The sequence below is a fragment of the Fringilla coelebs genome, assembly GCF_963513975.1.
Source record: "Fringilla coelebs genome assembly, chromosome: 3".
NCBI lineage: Eukaryota > Metazoa > Chordata > Aves > Passeriformes > Fringillidae > Fringilla > Fringilla coelebs.
In genome coordinates this window covers 33,600,659-33,616,493 of record NC_140030.1, presented here as the reverse complement: position 1 = coordinate 33,616,493, position 15,835 = coordinate 33,600,659, and the positions used below count along the sequence as shown (strand labels likewise).

The 15,835-nt window shown below is 36.9% G+C and overlaps 1 protein-coding gene across 2 annotated transcripts in view; it reads right to left on the bottom strand.

The window, feature by feature from the left end:
- BCKDHB (branched chain keto acid dehydrogenase E1 subunit beta) overlaps positions 1-15,835 on the bottom strand; it is a 106,681-nt gene that overhangs the window by 47,327 nt on the left and 43,519 nt on the right. The gene's annotated exons all lie outside the window — the stretch shown is intronic.

Here is a 15,835-nt window from a genome sequence, read left to right as displayed (position 1 = left end):
ACACATAACTATATTGATGTTTATTGGAACTATGCTAAATTGCCTAAATCAAACAGTATCAGATACTTTTAATAAGAAATATGGTAGCAAGTCTCTGCTTCTGTGACATGCATTTTAAAATTATTATAATAAAAAGGCTCATTAAAAAGTTTCATAAACTTCTAGATATGTACATCAGGAAAAAAAAAATCAGATTATTGTGTATGTTAATCTTTCAAGAACAGTTACAGTCTGACATTTAAGATAAGTACTGCTGGTCTAATATTATCTATCAAGTGGAAGAGCCCAAGACAGTGCTTGCTATCAGATCAGACCTTCTGAATACTGTGATCTTTAATTTAATGTCTACACCAGCACACTCTCCAGTCAGACAGCTCCATGTTATCTACATAATAGGATACATAAAGGCAATGCCCTAATTATGCAGCTTTCTCTCTGATTCAAGTATTTTACTAATTCTTTTGCTTTTCTAGCAATGACTCAATCAGCGGTTCTAAGCAGCTCATGCACAGATGTACTGGCAACTTGTAGGCTACAAACATGTTCCATATACTGTACTACTAAGTGGTTTGAAAACATTCAGAGCTAAACAAGACAAAAAAAAGTAATTTCAGCAGTTGGAAAGTAATCCAGTTATATAGGCTGATTTCCTGGGGTATTTTTCCAACACTGGAAACTCGTATCTAAAGCAACAGAGGTATTAACTGCACTATAAATCTGTCCAGTGCATCAGAACAACAGTCCCATGAACAAAATGTACGCTCCAGTTTTAAGTTGATATGATTAAAACTAATACAATCAGTTGCTGTAGTACAAGTTGCTATAGTAAAACTGATACAACTAATCAATGTTAAAGTTCAGTTCAGTTGTTTGTTTTTTTTTTAATCCTCTTTATTTTAAAGAAAGATTCTTTTGCATTACAAGCTGTCATTAACATTACAGATTTTGTTTCTCAAAGGATAAAAAGAGTATAATCTAACACTGTTAGTATAGGGGAAACTTCATATGGGGTCAGACCAATAATCCCTCAGTACAGTAAATTATCTCCCCAAAAAGATAATTTAATGTTTAGGGAAAAATAAGAAAAGGACCTTTAATGTGTTCCTTCATTATGTCTCAGTCTCTAGTTATTTTCACATCTCCAGTTTCTTGAATCCAATATGGTCTTTTAAAATAATTAAAATAATTAACTAAATAATTAATAACTTTTATTTCACCTGTCCTCAAATTGAATCCATGTAAATAAAGTAAAGGTGGGAGGGAAGGGAAAAATAACCTCTTCTTGGTAACCAGCTTCTACTGTGTGAGAAACCCTTGTTTTTACATATGATTCCCATGGGCTTCAAGGAAATCCATGTCTGTGGGAGCTTATTAAGAGTGAACAAGCAGCTGTGATCACCAAGCATTGCATACAAACACCTCAGCCCTACTATAACACACTGTATGTATCACTCCTGCTACAAAATCATGCAGAGGTTTGGTGCTTTTAGAACCCAGCCAACCCTACAGTGCGTTTTTTTAGGAACATATTTAATCTTAAGTATTTCTAGTATTTGTAAATGAATCATACCTATTGGTAAATTGTTCCAGTTTTTACATCCCTTCCCGGTTCCAATTTTGCATCCTATTTCCAAACTAATTTGGCTAACTTAACTGCAAGGCTGCTGCTTCATGTTTTATTTGTGTTTGCTAGAAGGAGGCACTATCTATTATCACATTTCTGCTCCCAAATGAATACATTAAGATTGTGATCAAATAGTTTCTTAAATATGATTTTGCTAAGTTAATCAGACTGAGCTCTAAATCATTCAGCAAACAGCACATTTCCAATTCCTTCATCATTTTAACAACACTACCCTGAACCATCTCCAGTTTTCTATGTCCTTCTTAAAGCACACCCATCTGGAACCAGCATTGCAGATTTTTTCAGAGCACCATCAAATGCAAATACAATGCAGCTGCAGTACTGCAGCTCCTGGATGTAAGAGGCCTGTTGGCCAAAGCATAACAGAACGAGTCCAGCTTTTACTGATAACTGCAACTCCCTGATTGTGGGAAAGAAGGTTAAAGGATAATGGCTTCCTGGAATAAAGATGACAATATAGTGTGCCTTTGTTATTTCAAGGCACAAAATTATATTTGGATATACTGAAAAAACATCTTATGTGCCTGAGCTTAGCTCAATTAATAAGCTTATCAATTAATAAGTTTTATCAGTAACTGTCTATGTTATCAGTTTCTTACCTCTAACTTTTTACCAGTAATGGTTATAATGTTTTCATATATTTGATAGAAATATTAAAAAAACAGCTTCAAAATCAACTTTGCAAGACCTTGAGACTATTTCCATTCACTATCACTGCCTTTCCATGCCACACAGTTACAAGTCAGCTCACTACTAATGTCTTACTTTTCAAACTATAATTTATTTTTGAGCACCTATTAAATGTTCTCAATGCTGAACTGTTGAGCATGCATTTCTAATTATTTTTTAATAGCTGCTTATTTCTTGATAGTGTCTGCTGAGCTTACAGATCATTCTCCCCAATTAATTTAGTACAGGCTTTTTGTGGAAAAACTGATCCATAAGGTATCAGACTAAGAAATTCCTAGTCAAGAAATACTTTCAGTTAGCAAACATATTGCAGTCTTTGTATGCCCTCTTAATTTTAATTTTGATCTTGTTTTTTCTGTCTTACATAGGACAGCATAATACAGTAATAACAGCAGACAATAACAACAGATGGGATTCTTCTAGACACAATTTTTAAATATCTATTATCATGAAAAAATATTTCAGTTGGCATAGCTTAGAACAAAGCCTGGCAAAGACATTCACAGTGTCCTAGAAAGCCAACATTTAATTTCAATATCTTCAAATGAAAATTTAATCTTACTTCCTAGAAGCAAAATAGTTAGTCAGTTAAAAGTGCAAATTTCAAAACTAGCTGCTCTGCTACCTACAGGGCACAGCAGACATGGTTAGTGATTATTTGCAGGTATCATCATTGCTCTTTTACAGCTCATTAATTTCACTTTATAAATCTATGGCAAAACATTAGTTCCCATTAATTTAGACAAGGTGATCATTCAACCACCAGGATAACCAAAGCCCAATATTCAGAAGAGCATTTAGAGTACAAATAAATGCAGCTCAATAACTTCAGGGGTCCTCAACCTTCAGACTTCATAGGACACATGACTGCATAAAACTGGAGAAAACAGTAGCTAAATCTGCACAGTGTAGCAAACTGGCCAGCACAGAATCTTACCATTTTACCACCTTCTCTGAAGGTGCACAGATGGAATGGTTTTCTTAGTCTGGATTAGGTAGAGAAAATGATGACCTATCAAAGAACAATGCATTTTGTCCCCTCACAACCAAACACCTGTAATTTCTGTAAGGGATTGATTCTCCCCTATTTTCTCAACATCCGCATTCTGTCTTCCAAAACCACAGTCTTTAAAGTTTATTACCTAAGTAAAAAATTAAGATTTTGAAAGGCATGCACATTCTGCAGCTCATGAAGATCACTTTTGAAAATATTTCTTCAAAAGTGTGGTACAGCTTAAGAGATTAGCACCGATAAAAATGTTTCTTTTTTACAACTAGAAGCTCTTGCTTGCTGATCCTTTAAGTCCACATATACTTCAGAGGGCACCAAGAGATTCTGTATGTATAACACATCTCAAACTAAATGAAAATTGAATTTTTTTTTTCTTGCTATCTTCAGTAACAGACCATAAAGGGAAGTCAGAGGCAACATCCAGGCACTTAGAGAGCATGGCTTCTCTTTGTATTATAGTCCCTCTGTGCTGTCACAGCCAAGTTCAGATGATACAACCCTGGGATTCCAAAAGGGAGAGGTCCTACCCTGCCAAGAACCTCTTTTTCCCAGCTCATCTCTGACATCCCCTCAACACTGAGAGGGCTACTGGGAAAGTCACTTGAAAGGGATAATCTGATTTATCCTGCACAGTTAGCACAGAGCAGCAAACAGAACTTCAGAGACAGATTTCGAGACAGAAGGCACATCAAGATTTGCACAGAAAAAGCTTCAGCAGGGCTCTCTCCTTCTGGAAGGCAGCAGAGACCCAGGTTATGGCACACCAATGTCACCTCTGCTATATCCAATCACTAGAGAAGAGACTCTAGGGCTTCAAGCTAGCAAATTAGCCCTCCAAAATCGCCCAGAAACCAATACTGACTATACTTTTCCACCTCAATTTCATTGGCATTTCTGTTTCACATTGGTGTCATTCACAAGAACGACAACTGACAGTGCATCAGAAAAAGGCTAACAGAACAATCTAGTAAGGAATTGTAAAAAAATGCCTTTGCAAAACAAATGCTTTCAGGGTGCACTCTGAAGGTTTTCTGAGATGTAGCCCAGTGTTTTTATAGTGAAGCAGTTGAGCAAATTGTTTTCAACCTCCCTGACCACACTCTCTATCCAAGAGTTTCTATAATCACTTTTCTGTTCAACTCTCAATTCATTTTGCTGGATGTTTTCTTCTCTCCTACAGGCACCGATGACAGAAGAAAACAACATAAGCCTGGCACTTCCAAGCACTTTGAAATCCAAGTGCTGACACTACCAGTAACAAATTCTGCCCTTACTTAGGAGACAGCAGCCAACCAAAATGAGTTTGATGCTAAACCACATGTAACACTACTGCTCTCCACATATAGCAAGACCACAACTACCAGTGTAACCAGCTGCCTCACTAACACAGACACTGCCTTTAGAGATACTATCAAACTTTTCTTATAAATAGCTGTTATTTTGTCACAATGGTAAGCTAGCTATTTTCTTTAAGAAGAAAATTCTGTTCTCAGAAAAAAAAAAATTCCATCTCTTACAGAAAAGGATTTTTTTTTAATTATGTTCACTTTCCCCTTTAAATTTTTGCATACCTTTGATTGTGTTGTTTAGAGACTATAAAAATTTTCTGCATAATCAAAAAACTAGCTTTCTACAATAATTTTTAAAAAGCTGGCAAGAGAACTGAAATTATATTTTTATTGTATTCCATTTTGTACTGAGCATGTATGAAGCAATGATAAAACTGTATAAAAATGAGCACTAATTGATATGTGCTTTTGCTGAAAACAAATCAGAATATGGAAGATTTTTAAAAAATTACTTGGTAAAGTTTCAATAAATGTCTTGCAAAACATTTTCCTTTTTCATTTTAAGACCAGCTTTAATGAATTTGTGCTTGGAAAATGTAAAACCTGAGGGAGGCTACTCTCCCCAACCCATTAGTTCTACCTTCCCTTTAACATTTCAATAACAAATTACACTGCAGCATTCTTGGTACTGAACACCACAAGCATAGGGATAGAAATAAGATCCCAGATTTCTATTCAGCACTTCCCACAGAGAAATATGTAACATAATCTGCCAGATAAATCACTGAGGATTACATCCACTTAGCACATGCAGATCCACAGGATGACACATCCCAGCTACAATGAATTGTTTGCATGTGATACGCTGACAGTCTAGATAATGCAGTTATTCCATCCCCTATTTCCAGACATGCCAGTGGACGAATCCCACCGGATTTTTGGGATCTCTGGAAAACCAAACAGATCCTCAAGCACCATTTTTTCCCCCCCTAGGGTCCTAAGAGAAGGAATGGAAAGGAAGGGGAACAGTTTGTGTCCTAGTAGCCTGGACACAAGAAAACCCTGCAGCTTCCTAACAATCATGTTCTAGTTTGCAAATTATTGCCCAAGACTACCTTCTCACAGAAGCAGGAAAACTAGGAAAAGTATGCCCTCTTTAAAGGTACAACCAACAAAAAATAACTCTTAACATTGAAGAAAAAATGAAACAGGAAAACAAAATAACTTCATTTGCTGTGGATTTCAACAGAACTAGATTTCCAGAGAAGGAAAATGAGAGATGTACTCTATCACAGTGTCTACACTACACTTCCAAAAATTAACTGAAACTCATTGAGTCATTTTTCAATAAAACCAAGACAATTCCCAGATAAACAAATAACATGAAAACCATTATTTCATCAGTTCAACAGCCCAAAGCATGAATGAGATTTGTCAACTACTGGTAACAAGGCAGCCAGCCTATCCTCCTTCTGTTAAAGATTCTCTTAAGTATAACAAACATTATCACAGTACTGCAATTGTATAGCAGAGAAACCTAGCCCAACACTGGCAACAATCTATGAAGATCAAAGATAAATCTACTTGGAAAGAAAAATAAGTCATTTTTATTACATTACTTAGGAAGGCCATTGGACAAAAAAAATTTTAACCAAAATTTCTCAAACAATAAAATGAAAAAAATATAGGCAATCCTGTAATAAAGTAGTACGCTGATTAACAGCAGGGAATGGAAAACAAGCCCATCACCTTTCTAGCTTGAGACAAACAGCTAAACAGTTGCAAATTTGAACTGATCTGCATTAGCAGAGCACAAATCTTAGTCCTCCTGTCACTACTTAACCAAAATTGAGGCTTCTAATCCACTCCTGTCTGCTTTTTCAGCTGACGCAACCAAGGTCTGTGCTTTCTGACCTACAAGTCTGGAATTCATTGACTGCAGATGGCACAGCCAAAGCTGCTGGGACAGGCTCAAACTTACTGCCAGCTTTGGAAGCACAGAATGAGTTTCCCCAAAGCAAAAGGATCTGTGATAACTAATTTACGTGTCAAGAATGATGACAAGCAGACCCTTTATGGTTCCCAGACTGCAAAGAGCCAAAGATGAAGACACTGATTCTGGTTTCTATCAAGAAGAAGCAAAACAAAGAAGACAACACTAACAGGTAACAGTGACAATGGAAAGAACAGAGAACAGTTGTCCACTAACATTGAACAAAACGTGTGACCTTTGCATATCAAGAAGTGGTAAGAGAGGCTGTCCTGCTACACAACCTCCCTCTGACACTGTCCCTACACTTTTACCTGGTTTCTCTGGAGTAAAAGATGAAAACAAACAAAACCCACAACACTCTCTCCCCAAAAAAACAAGGAAACAAAAAAAACACCACACAAAACCCCACAATTTTTTAGTCTCACCTGCTTACCAATTGATTTCAAAGCACAATAAAAGACCAGATATTAGAGAAAAATCAACAAAGACCTAAAGTATGATGCATTACAACTGTAAGTATCATTGCAATGGACAAAAATGTAGGAAAATTAAGAGAAGTATTAGAAATATATTTGCTGCCCAATAAGATGTCTACCTGAAACCAAATGATTAATGCTTCATCAAATAAATTATCAAACCATGTACTCAAGTGTAGTGTGTTGTAGACAGCTGCCATGCTGTCTACTCAGCTCTTTGAAAATGCATACTATGCATTTGAATATTGACTTCTAATAAGGAGCAACGCTCAAAAAAAGAAACTTAAGGTTATTTTACAAAGCCCCTTTAAATCTGTTCTCTCCTAAACAATCAGTCCAACTGTACTTCTACCTGGCTGCTTCTTTTAGCAACTCCTTAGTATTAGAAATATATAGCTGGGACAAAATCCTAGTGAGAGCCCAAAGGAAGGGGAAGCAACAAGCAAGCAATGTGGAGCACAGAGAGAATCTGGGCTATATTTTCAACAGGGCAAAGGCAGAAGCAGGGGACAATGCAAACAGTAGCATGGATGAAGGAAGGGAGAGAGGACAGGCCCTAGTACAGAACCCTGCAGTCCTTGCTTGTCACTGGCTTCCAGGTAGAATACTGTGCTCTAACAGACACCATGACTATGCAAGCACACTAACAGTATTTTACCTGCCCAGCTACCCACTGGACCAGAGCTGTTCACTGGATACAGGAGTATTCTGAGAGTATCAAAAGCTTTCTTCCAGTCAAAGTGTCATTCACTGCTCATCCCTTATCCACAGATCCACATATTCATCACAGATTTAGCCTTAGCAAGGCTATGCTTACTTTTCCTCATCTCATTAACACATTCAGAAATCATGTGAAACTTTCAGTTTGGGTGAAGAACACTAGTTTTATCAAAAACAGCTTAAAAGCATGTACTGATAACTCTTTTGTGAAATATGTAACATTTTCTTAAATTTGATCACAAAATGTAACCAAGCACTCACTGAAGCAGAAGACATGCACCTGTGAGCAGTCTGAGTGCTGTCAGTAAGATGACCCACAGCTGGGAGCACTCCAGCAATCTCAATACACATTTTCAGATCTGCATTCTACATCACTATTTAGAAAATATTACTGTTTTCTCCTTGGGCAAATCTACAGTTGCATCTGCATAATGGGGTAGACTGTATACCCTTAGTAGAATTGCAGATGACACCAAACTGTGAGGAGCAGCTGATGGGCAAAGGAGCTGCGCTGCCATCTGGAGAGACCTGGACAGGCTGACAGGAACCTCATGTAGTTCAAAAAAAGGAAGCACCAAGTCCTGCCCTTGGAGAGGAACAACTCCAGGCACCTGCGCACACTGGAGGCAGCACAGCTGGAAAGCAGCCTGGCAAGAAAGGGAGATGGATGTCCTGATGGACACCACATTGACCATGAGCCAAAAATGTGCCCCTGCAGCAAAGAAGGCAAATGGTATCCTGGGCTGCATTTGGAGGAGTGCTCGCAGCCATACAAGGGATGTGATGCTGCCCTTCTGCTCAGCATTGGTGAGGCCACAGCTGGAATGTTGCATCCAGTTCTGTGCTCCTCAGTAAGACAGGCACGGACACATGGACACACTGGAGAGTCCAACAGAGGGCCACAAAGATAATTAAGGGATTGGATGAGGGGACTGGCATGAGGGGACCTCATGGTGTAGCTACATACCCAAAGGGAGGGTGCAAACAAGACTGAGCCAGGCTCTTTGCGGTGGTGCCCAGAGGCAGAATTTCTGTTGTTATGCTGATGTTGCATACTGAAATCCACATCAGACTTTTTTTCCCCAGTTGTATGTATGGCAGAAACAGTTCACAAAGAACTAATGTGACCACAGCAGGGAAGCACATATGAAACATCTTGCAGAGAAATGTTAACACAACCATAAAATTTACTGACTCAACATACCAGGATTTTAATATTCCAGTATGTATCATTTTACACTATAAAGGCCAAAAATAATTCTGAAATACTAATGTGGATTCTTCCTGCATAGCACCAAGAACAATGCTGTAGCGTGAAGATGGTGGTGCAGAGAGAAAGAAAAATGAAAAGAAGCACAGGAATAATGCAAAGTAACATGGAACATTTTTAAAATTGCAGTCAAAAACAAATGGGGTTGCTACAGAGCTACGTAAAACATAGTAAGAAACAATGAAGACACAATAATAAAACAGTTATGGCTTTTATATCCTACATAACATTGTCAGCGTATAACTGAGATGAGCAACATAGAAATTTATAAGGTTCCTGCAAAGCCAAGAACCAAAGACAGATCCCCCGTGTGTAGAGCAGCTATGCAGAGTAGCAGAAAATTCCTCTCCAAAGAACTTGCAATTTAAATAGCTGAGACTGTGAAAAGAGAAATGAGGTATGACACACAGCAGGGTGCATCTCAATACAGTTTGGGCTGCTGGATATAATCTTTAATGGAAGAGGGCTAAAGTACACTAAAAGGACTAAAATTCTATCAAGTAGCGACTAAACTCTCCAATGTCTTTCAGTAAACTTACTCTTGTAATACAACACTGCTACAAAGCCTCTTGTAACACTTTTATAACATCATTCTGCATACACTAAAACAGATAATTGCTGAGAAAACAGCAGGTGATAATAATGGTCATGGATTGTGGGGACAATGAAGAAAATTGATGCTCTGTGCAGATGGACACTCCTGCTTAACTTAAAAGCATTTAAGAACACATTAATCAACTTCATTAAGAGATGGGCAAAGAAAAAGTACTTCTGGAATTCCATAGCATGGCTTTTTGATATCCATAAGACAAATTGCTACATACAAACTAGACTGAATTGGTTAGGGATGTAAACTGATTCAGAATTCAAAAGTAAACTTAAAAATAAAACCTATCTAGCTCATTCTCATAACTTCAGATACACTGCACTGCTTTTATTGCATTATTTTCCTCCACCTCTTCACATCTCATTTACTTTCTGGCACTGGAAGCTCTCCTTAACAGCGACAATTAATAATTTTAATATACATTTGGTGCAAGAGTATGTTTATTTCAGAGGACTCCACATACAATCTGCTAACACTACTGAAATTAGTAGCATGAATGTTAAAGAAACTTCTTTAAACCAACTGCCTCTAGATTTCCCAGTCATTGTGTTCTAGCAATAACTATGAGCAGGTTCCTTAAAAAGACATTTGAAGTATAATGGCAACTAAACTCAAGGAAAATATTAATGAATCCACTGGACTGGTAACTCATGACTCCTCAGTACTCTGAACTACATTTGCCTACTTGACCACAATTAAATACACCTACTCAAATAATCTTTCTTTGTATATAGCCTAAAATATAGCATTTAATAGCAAAGGTTTCAGAAAACAGGAGCTTTTGCAGCAGCTTCCAACCTTCGCCAATGTGAATAAAACACATGGATAGACTTATCCCTCCCTCACCTTCTACACCTTTTAATTCCCTGTTTATGGGAGCAAAATTAGAAAGTCTCAGGAAATACAGATGAACAATACTGCACCAAAGAGATCCTTTACAATAAAGAGATCCTTTTCATCCCAAAAATCTACACGGACACATTATAAGACACCCTTCAAGTCTGTGAGGCATCACCACATTCAGGTGACATTCCATGGAGCAAAGTCCTTTTCTAAGTTTTAATTAATTGCTAAACATACTAATTAGTGCCTTCATAAATTAACTTGTTTCCTCAGTTTTTCTATATTCATGTTCACATCCAGCACTTATTTTAGGCCTTAAATGTTGTAAGTTTATTAATAAATTAAAATTTGAGATTAGCTAGCCCTCCTCTTGCCTTTCAGAAATTACATGCATACTGTTTATTAATATTCTCAGGTTTTGAAAATTTCATTTGTCCTTCAAATTCCTGGAATAATCAGGCTGATATAGTACATATTCCTTTCATTATAATATTTCCAAAAATAAAAAAAATCCAAGCTTTTAAATCTGAGTGGTTTTGAGGTTCCTCCAAGATAACCTTTAAGGAAAGACTTCAGTCTTCTACAGCCAAAAAGCCCACATTCCATAAGATGAAAGTCCCAAAATCTTAGAGGGATCTACTGCAGGGCTATGAAAGAACCTAAACCCCTGAAATACTAAGAGCCTCTAGTTAGCTTTTTTTATCTCCCTTCTTCATAACCACTACCATTCTCTCTGTTAAGTACCCTTGCTCTTCCAGGTGCTCTGCTTCTCAAGTAGAAGTCACATCAAAATTCAGACAGTGAAGCCAAGTTATAAAACAAGAGGATGAACAGTGCCTCAGCTATTTTTTTAATCTTGAAAAACAGATGGGATCCTGGGCAATTCTTAAAGGCCTCCTATGGACAATCCAATGATTTGCAAGATCTATAAATCCTCTATTAGTACAAATATTGTACTATACTTTGCATTAGGAACACAAGAAAGAGAACTTCCCCAGCTATTCTGGAGGATCTAAGAACAGGCCAGCTAATTCACTGCCATACTCACACCCCAACACACACACAAAAACACTGTCTTGGAACAAATCTTGGCAGTACTCATCCAGAAGCAAAACACCATGCCAGATGTGACCCACATAACAAGTCTGTCTCCTCAGAATAATTTTACTGAAGCTAACTATAGGTTTGGAGAACTTGACAGAAGCCAACAACCGCTCTTAAAAGAGAAAAATAACATCAGGTCACCAATAAAATAAGTAAAACAGACTGAATTTTCATTGCTGAAGACAACAATACTTTCATTTTCCCCCACTGAATTGGTCAGTAGCTCTTAACACAATTCAAATAACCACATAGGACAAACAATAGAGTGTCCCGGTAAAAAACCTGCTTTGATCCAAAGAGAAACATTAAAATAAAAGTGATGTTTCTAAAATTTGTAGATGAAGAGGAAGACTGTAAGAATATAAGAACTTGAAGGCAGAACAGACAGAAGAAAAACATGAATTCTGGAAAATGAAAAGTGCAGGAACATCAATGAAGAACAGCAAGGGAAAAAAAGGGCAAGAGAGATGCCAAGTTCTGGAAAGAAAATATCTGGATTCTGAAAAGTATGGAGAAAGGAAATGAGAAAAGTACTGGCAATACCACTTGTGGGATACCCCTCATTTTTCACTCTGGCTCATACTGGGAATTGCAGCATGACCAGGACAGCAGTGAGACTTTGTTTCACCAAACCTCTCAGAGAAACAGGAGCTTCAGCATCTCTGCATCCAGCATGTGCTTCATTCTTATTTCCTAAATTACTTTCAATTCTGATAGCACAAATTCATAAAGTTCATCAGAGACCCCTGAATTCATTTCACTGTAGATGTTGAACCCACTTGGGCTTTATTGGACTTAATATCTGAATAACTAACATGGGCTATATGGGAAAGCACAAGACAATATAAGGGAAAGATCTGAGCAAAATAATCACTAAATAATTAGATAAAAATATGAAGCAGACCAGGATGATCAAGTAGAGGTCTGAAAATGAGAGCTGACCCACCTCTGCCCCTTTCAAAAACAAGCATTAGCAGGTGAAGTGATAGATATAACTATTTGAATAACAGATTGTTACAGAATTTTATGCCAATTATCTTGCAAACCTATGCTTTAAAAATTACTGTATCCCTTGTTTATGTTCTTAATATATTTTTTCTGCATTACTTCCCATTTATTTTTCTAAAGCAGCAACCAAGTCACCTTCTCCTTTCATTCTTTCAGCATCATATTTTCTCCTATTCTCTCTTCTATCTTTTCTGTTCTCTTCATTCAAACTATCTCAGCAATCCTCATGTCATTTCTTCTACAATCTCCATGTTTTTTCTATCAGTTTCACTCTCTCCCTATCTGACCTACTTCAACATACAGAAGAAGGAATAGTCATTTTCAAGATATGTATTCTTTTTCAGCCTGTCAGCCAAGAAAATGAGGGTCCTGCAACCTGAGCTCATTTTTCTGTCCATTTGTCACTATCCTGATAGACATTTTGCAGCCAAATGCAAGTCTTAAAAATATTAAGTTCCTGAAAGCTTGGTAAAAATCAGTCTGTATGAGGAAGATTAGTACTCCCACTAACTTCATAACTTCATGAAAGCCAAGCTGCACTTAACACTATCTCTCCCACAGCTCTTTATTGGTAAGCACAATAAACTGTCCCTGTCACTTTTTGTCTAGCCATCCATTTTAGAAAGGAGCTGAGCATCTTAATGTAGGTAAGTGGAGGACATGGAATGGCATAAGGCAGGAAATATGGGACATAAATTCATAGAAAAACAGGTTTTACTCCTCATGTAGTAATTATTTTTCATTCTTTATTATGATGTTGTTATCCAAAGTAAAGAAATAAGTTAATTTCTGTGTCTTCACAGCATTGCATGGGAAGGGAAAATATGGTAAGGCCAAATGCAAGACCCATAGAACACATATCTGAGAGTTCTCTAGGGGTTTTTTTCAGGCTTCCATTTCATGGAACAGTCCTACAATTTCATTAGAATTTCTAAACCATCGACTCTGTGTGGATGATTTAGAAACTCAGTAACTTGCCCATAATTTCTTCATTTAAATTTCCATGAAAATACCATGAAAAAATAGTTGTTTTCTATTTAAGCAATAACTCTGTTGCTTTTATAACAATTCATTTGACCTTTTTGATGTCTGCCACTCAAGCCACTAATTTGGATATAACTTTTTTTCCCAGAAGACTACAGCTGCAGTGATTGGGATAAAGATAAAACAATACTTCTCAATATTAACTGAATAAGATCACATGATAACTCAAGTCTATATAAATTTGCAGGTTTTATATTATTCCTGTTTTCAGGACCAATTGTATGTAACAAAAAGTCTGTATCATATTTAAAAAAAGGTTAATATTCAGCAATCTTTTCTTTACTAGATAGACTTGAATTTTAGAAACTATGATTCTATTTTCTGGCAAATGCCACTATTGTAATCTTCCAGCATGTTGCATATGTCTTTCATATCCAAGCTAAAATTAATGAAATATTTGATTACACTAAAATAAGAACTTCTAATGCTCAAAAACATTACTGAGATGAATCATATGCTGTTTAGTGCTACTTGTACTCAAGCAAAGTCATCCTCCAATTATTCATTCCCATAAAGTTGAATGGTCTTTCGGCTACTGAGAGCAACAGTAAACCAATGACATTTGATGGGTTAGCACAGGACAGGGAAACATTAGCACACACCAAAACTGTCACAAAATATATGCATTTGCTATTGATCTCAATGGAAGTCTCTTTAGTGGCAAACAACAAATCAAGCCTCATATTTGAGACAGGTATTTCTTGACACACAACTGAGCTTCATTTAATCACTACATTGAACCTTTTAACATGCTAGCCCAAGAATCACTAATTATAGTAATTTACAAATGTAGACAAAAGAAATTCTATCTATAGACCAAGAAATACATTTTATTTTTAAGTAGCCTCTCCTGGTGAGCTGAAAAAACTATGAAAGTAATCTGGGGAAAACAGCCTGATATAAATTTTTTCATTGATCACTGATCACCATAGCATTACAATGAGTCAGCAGCATGAGAAAATTATCAGAAATAAGAGTTTGCAAATATTCCTTATCTATTTGGTGTATACTCCTAAAAGAAGTAACTATTTGGCTTCTTCTGTTCAACATGACACAGGCACTTGCATTTTTCACTTAGATCAGCAGCTTAAAAGACATTGAACCCTTTAAATGTTTATCAACTAACAGACAGCAGTCATCTTTGTACATGACAGAAAAAATAATCAAAGCCTGTAATTAATTCACTGCAGAGTTCTGACTATTGCTGAATAATAGCCTTTGTTCCCTCCTATCTGCTTATTTCATACTCCTTGCATATCTGAGACAGTCTTTCCTCTAAGCAGTTTGAAATGTCATAGCCTTAAACTATGTGTCACACGAATATTTTTCTCCCAAATCACTAAGGCAGTTTTTATGTTCGATGGCAGAAGGGATACAGACAGAAAAACCATGGAGTTGCTGTAAGAACTATACAAGGCAAAAATGAGACCTTCCTGTCTTGAAGCTCTAATTTCCAAATGCAATGCTATTGAAAAACACTCATTCCCAGTCTGGAATTAACGCTGCATCACTGTAATCACTGAAATGCCTGTAGAGATCTCCTCATTTACATCCTCTATATATGCAGAGCCAGAGAGAGAAGGCATTAAACACAGATCCATGGAAATAACAGGGAGCTTTGTACATCTCAGAGCAGGACAATGAAAGATGCAAAACCAAGCTTGTCAACAGAGCAAAACTACATTCAACCAGAATGCCAATTCATTTTTGGAAAGCAGTAATTAGCAGAGCTGTAGTTTTGTAAAGGATCTCTAAAAACCTTGGTTTTCTAGGGGAAGGGCCAGAGGGAAGACCAATTACCCAGCACTGTAGGTAGCAAACAACATGCGGTTGTTTACTAGTTTTCTCCACTTTTTTTTTTTATTCTGAGCAACATTTGCTTACAGAAAAGCACTTGCTGCACACCACTTTTCACAGAAGCTCAGCCACTTACTGCCCCATAACAAATTCTGTGTGCTCTGATATTCTTTAGAGGTCTGTTTGCAAAAAGCTTTTCAGAAGCAAGTTTATCACAGTTTCTAGAGTTCTCAGGTAAAATTTTCTTGAGTGGAATGTAATAATTTTAGAGAAGGACTGTTGCTTAGTCTTTGTTGTCACTTGTTTTCCTTCAAGGGGAATTGGTTAAGCAAAAGTT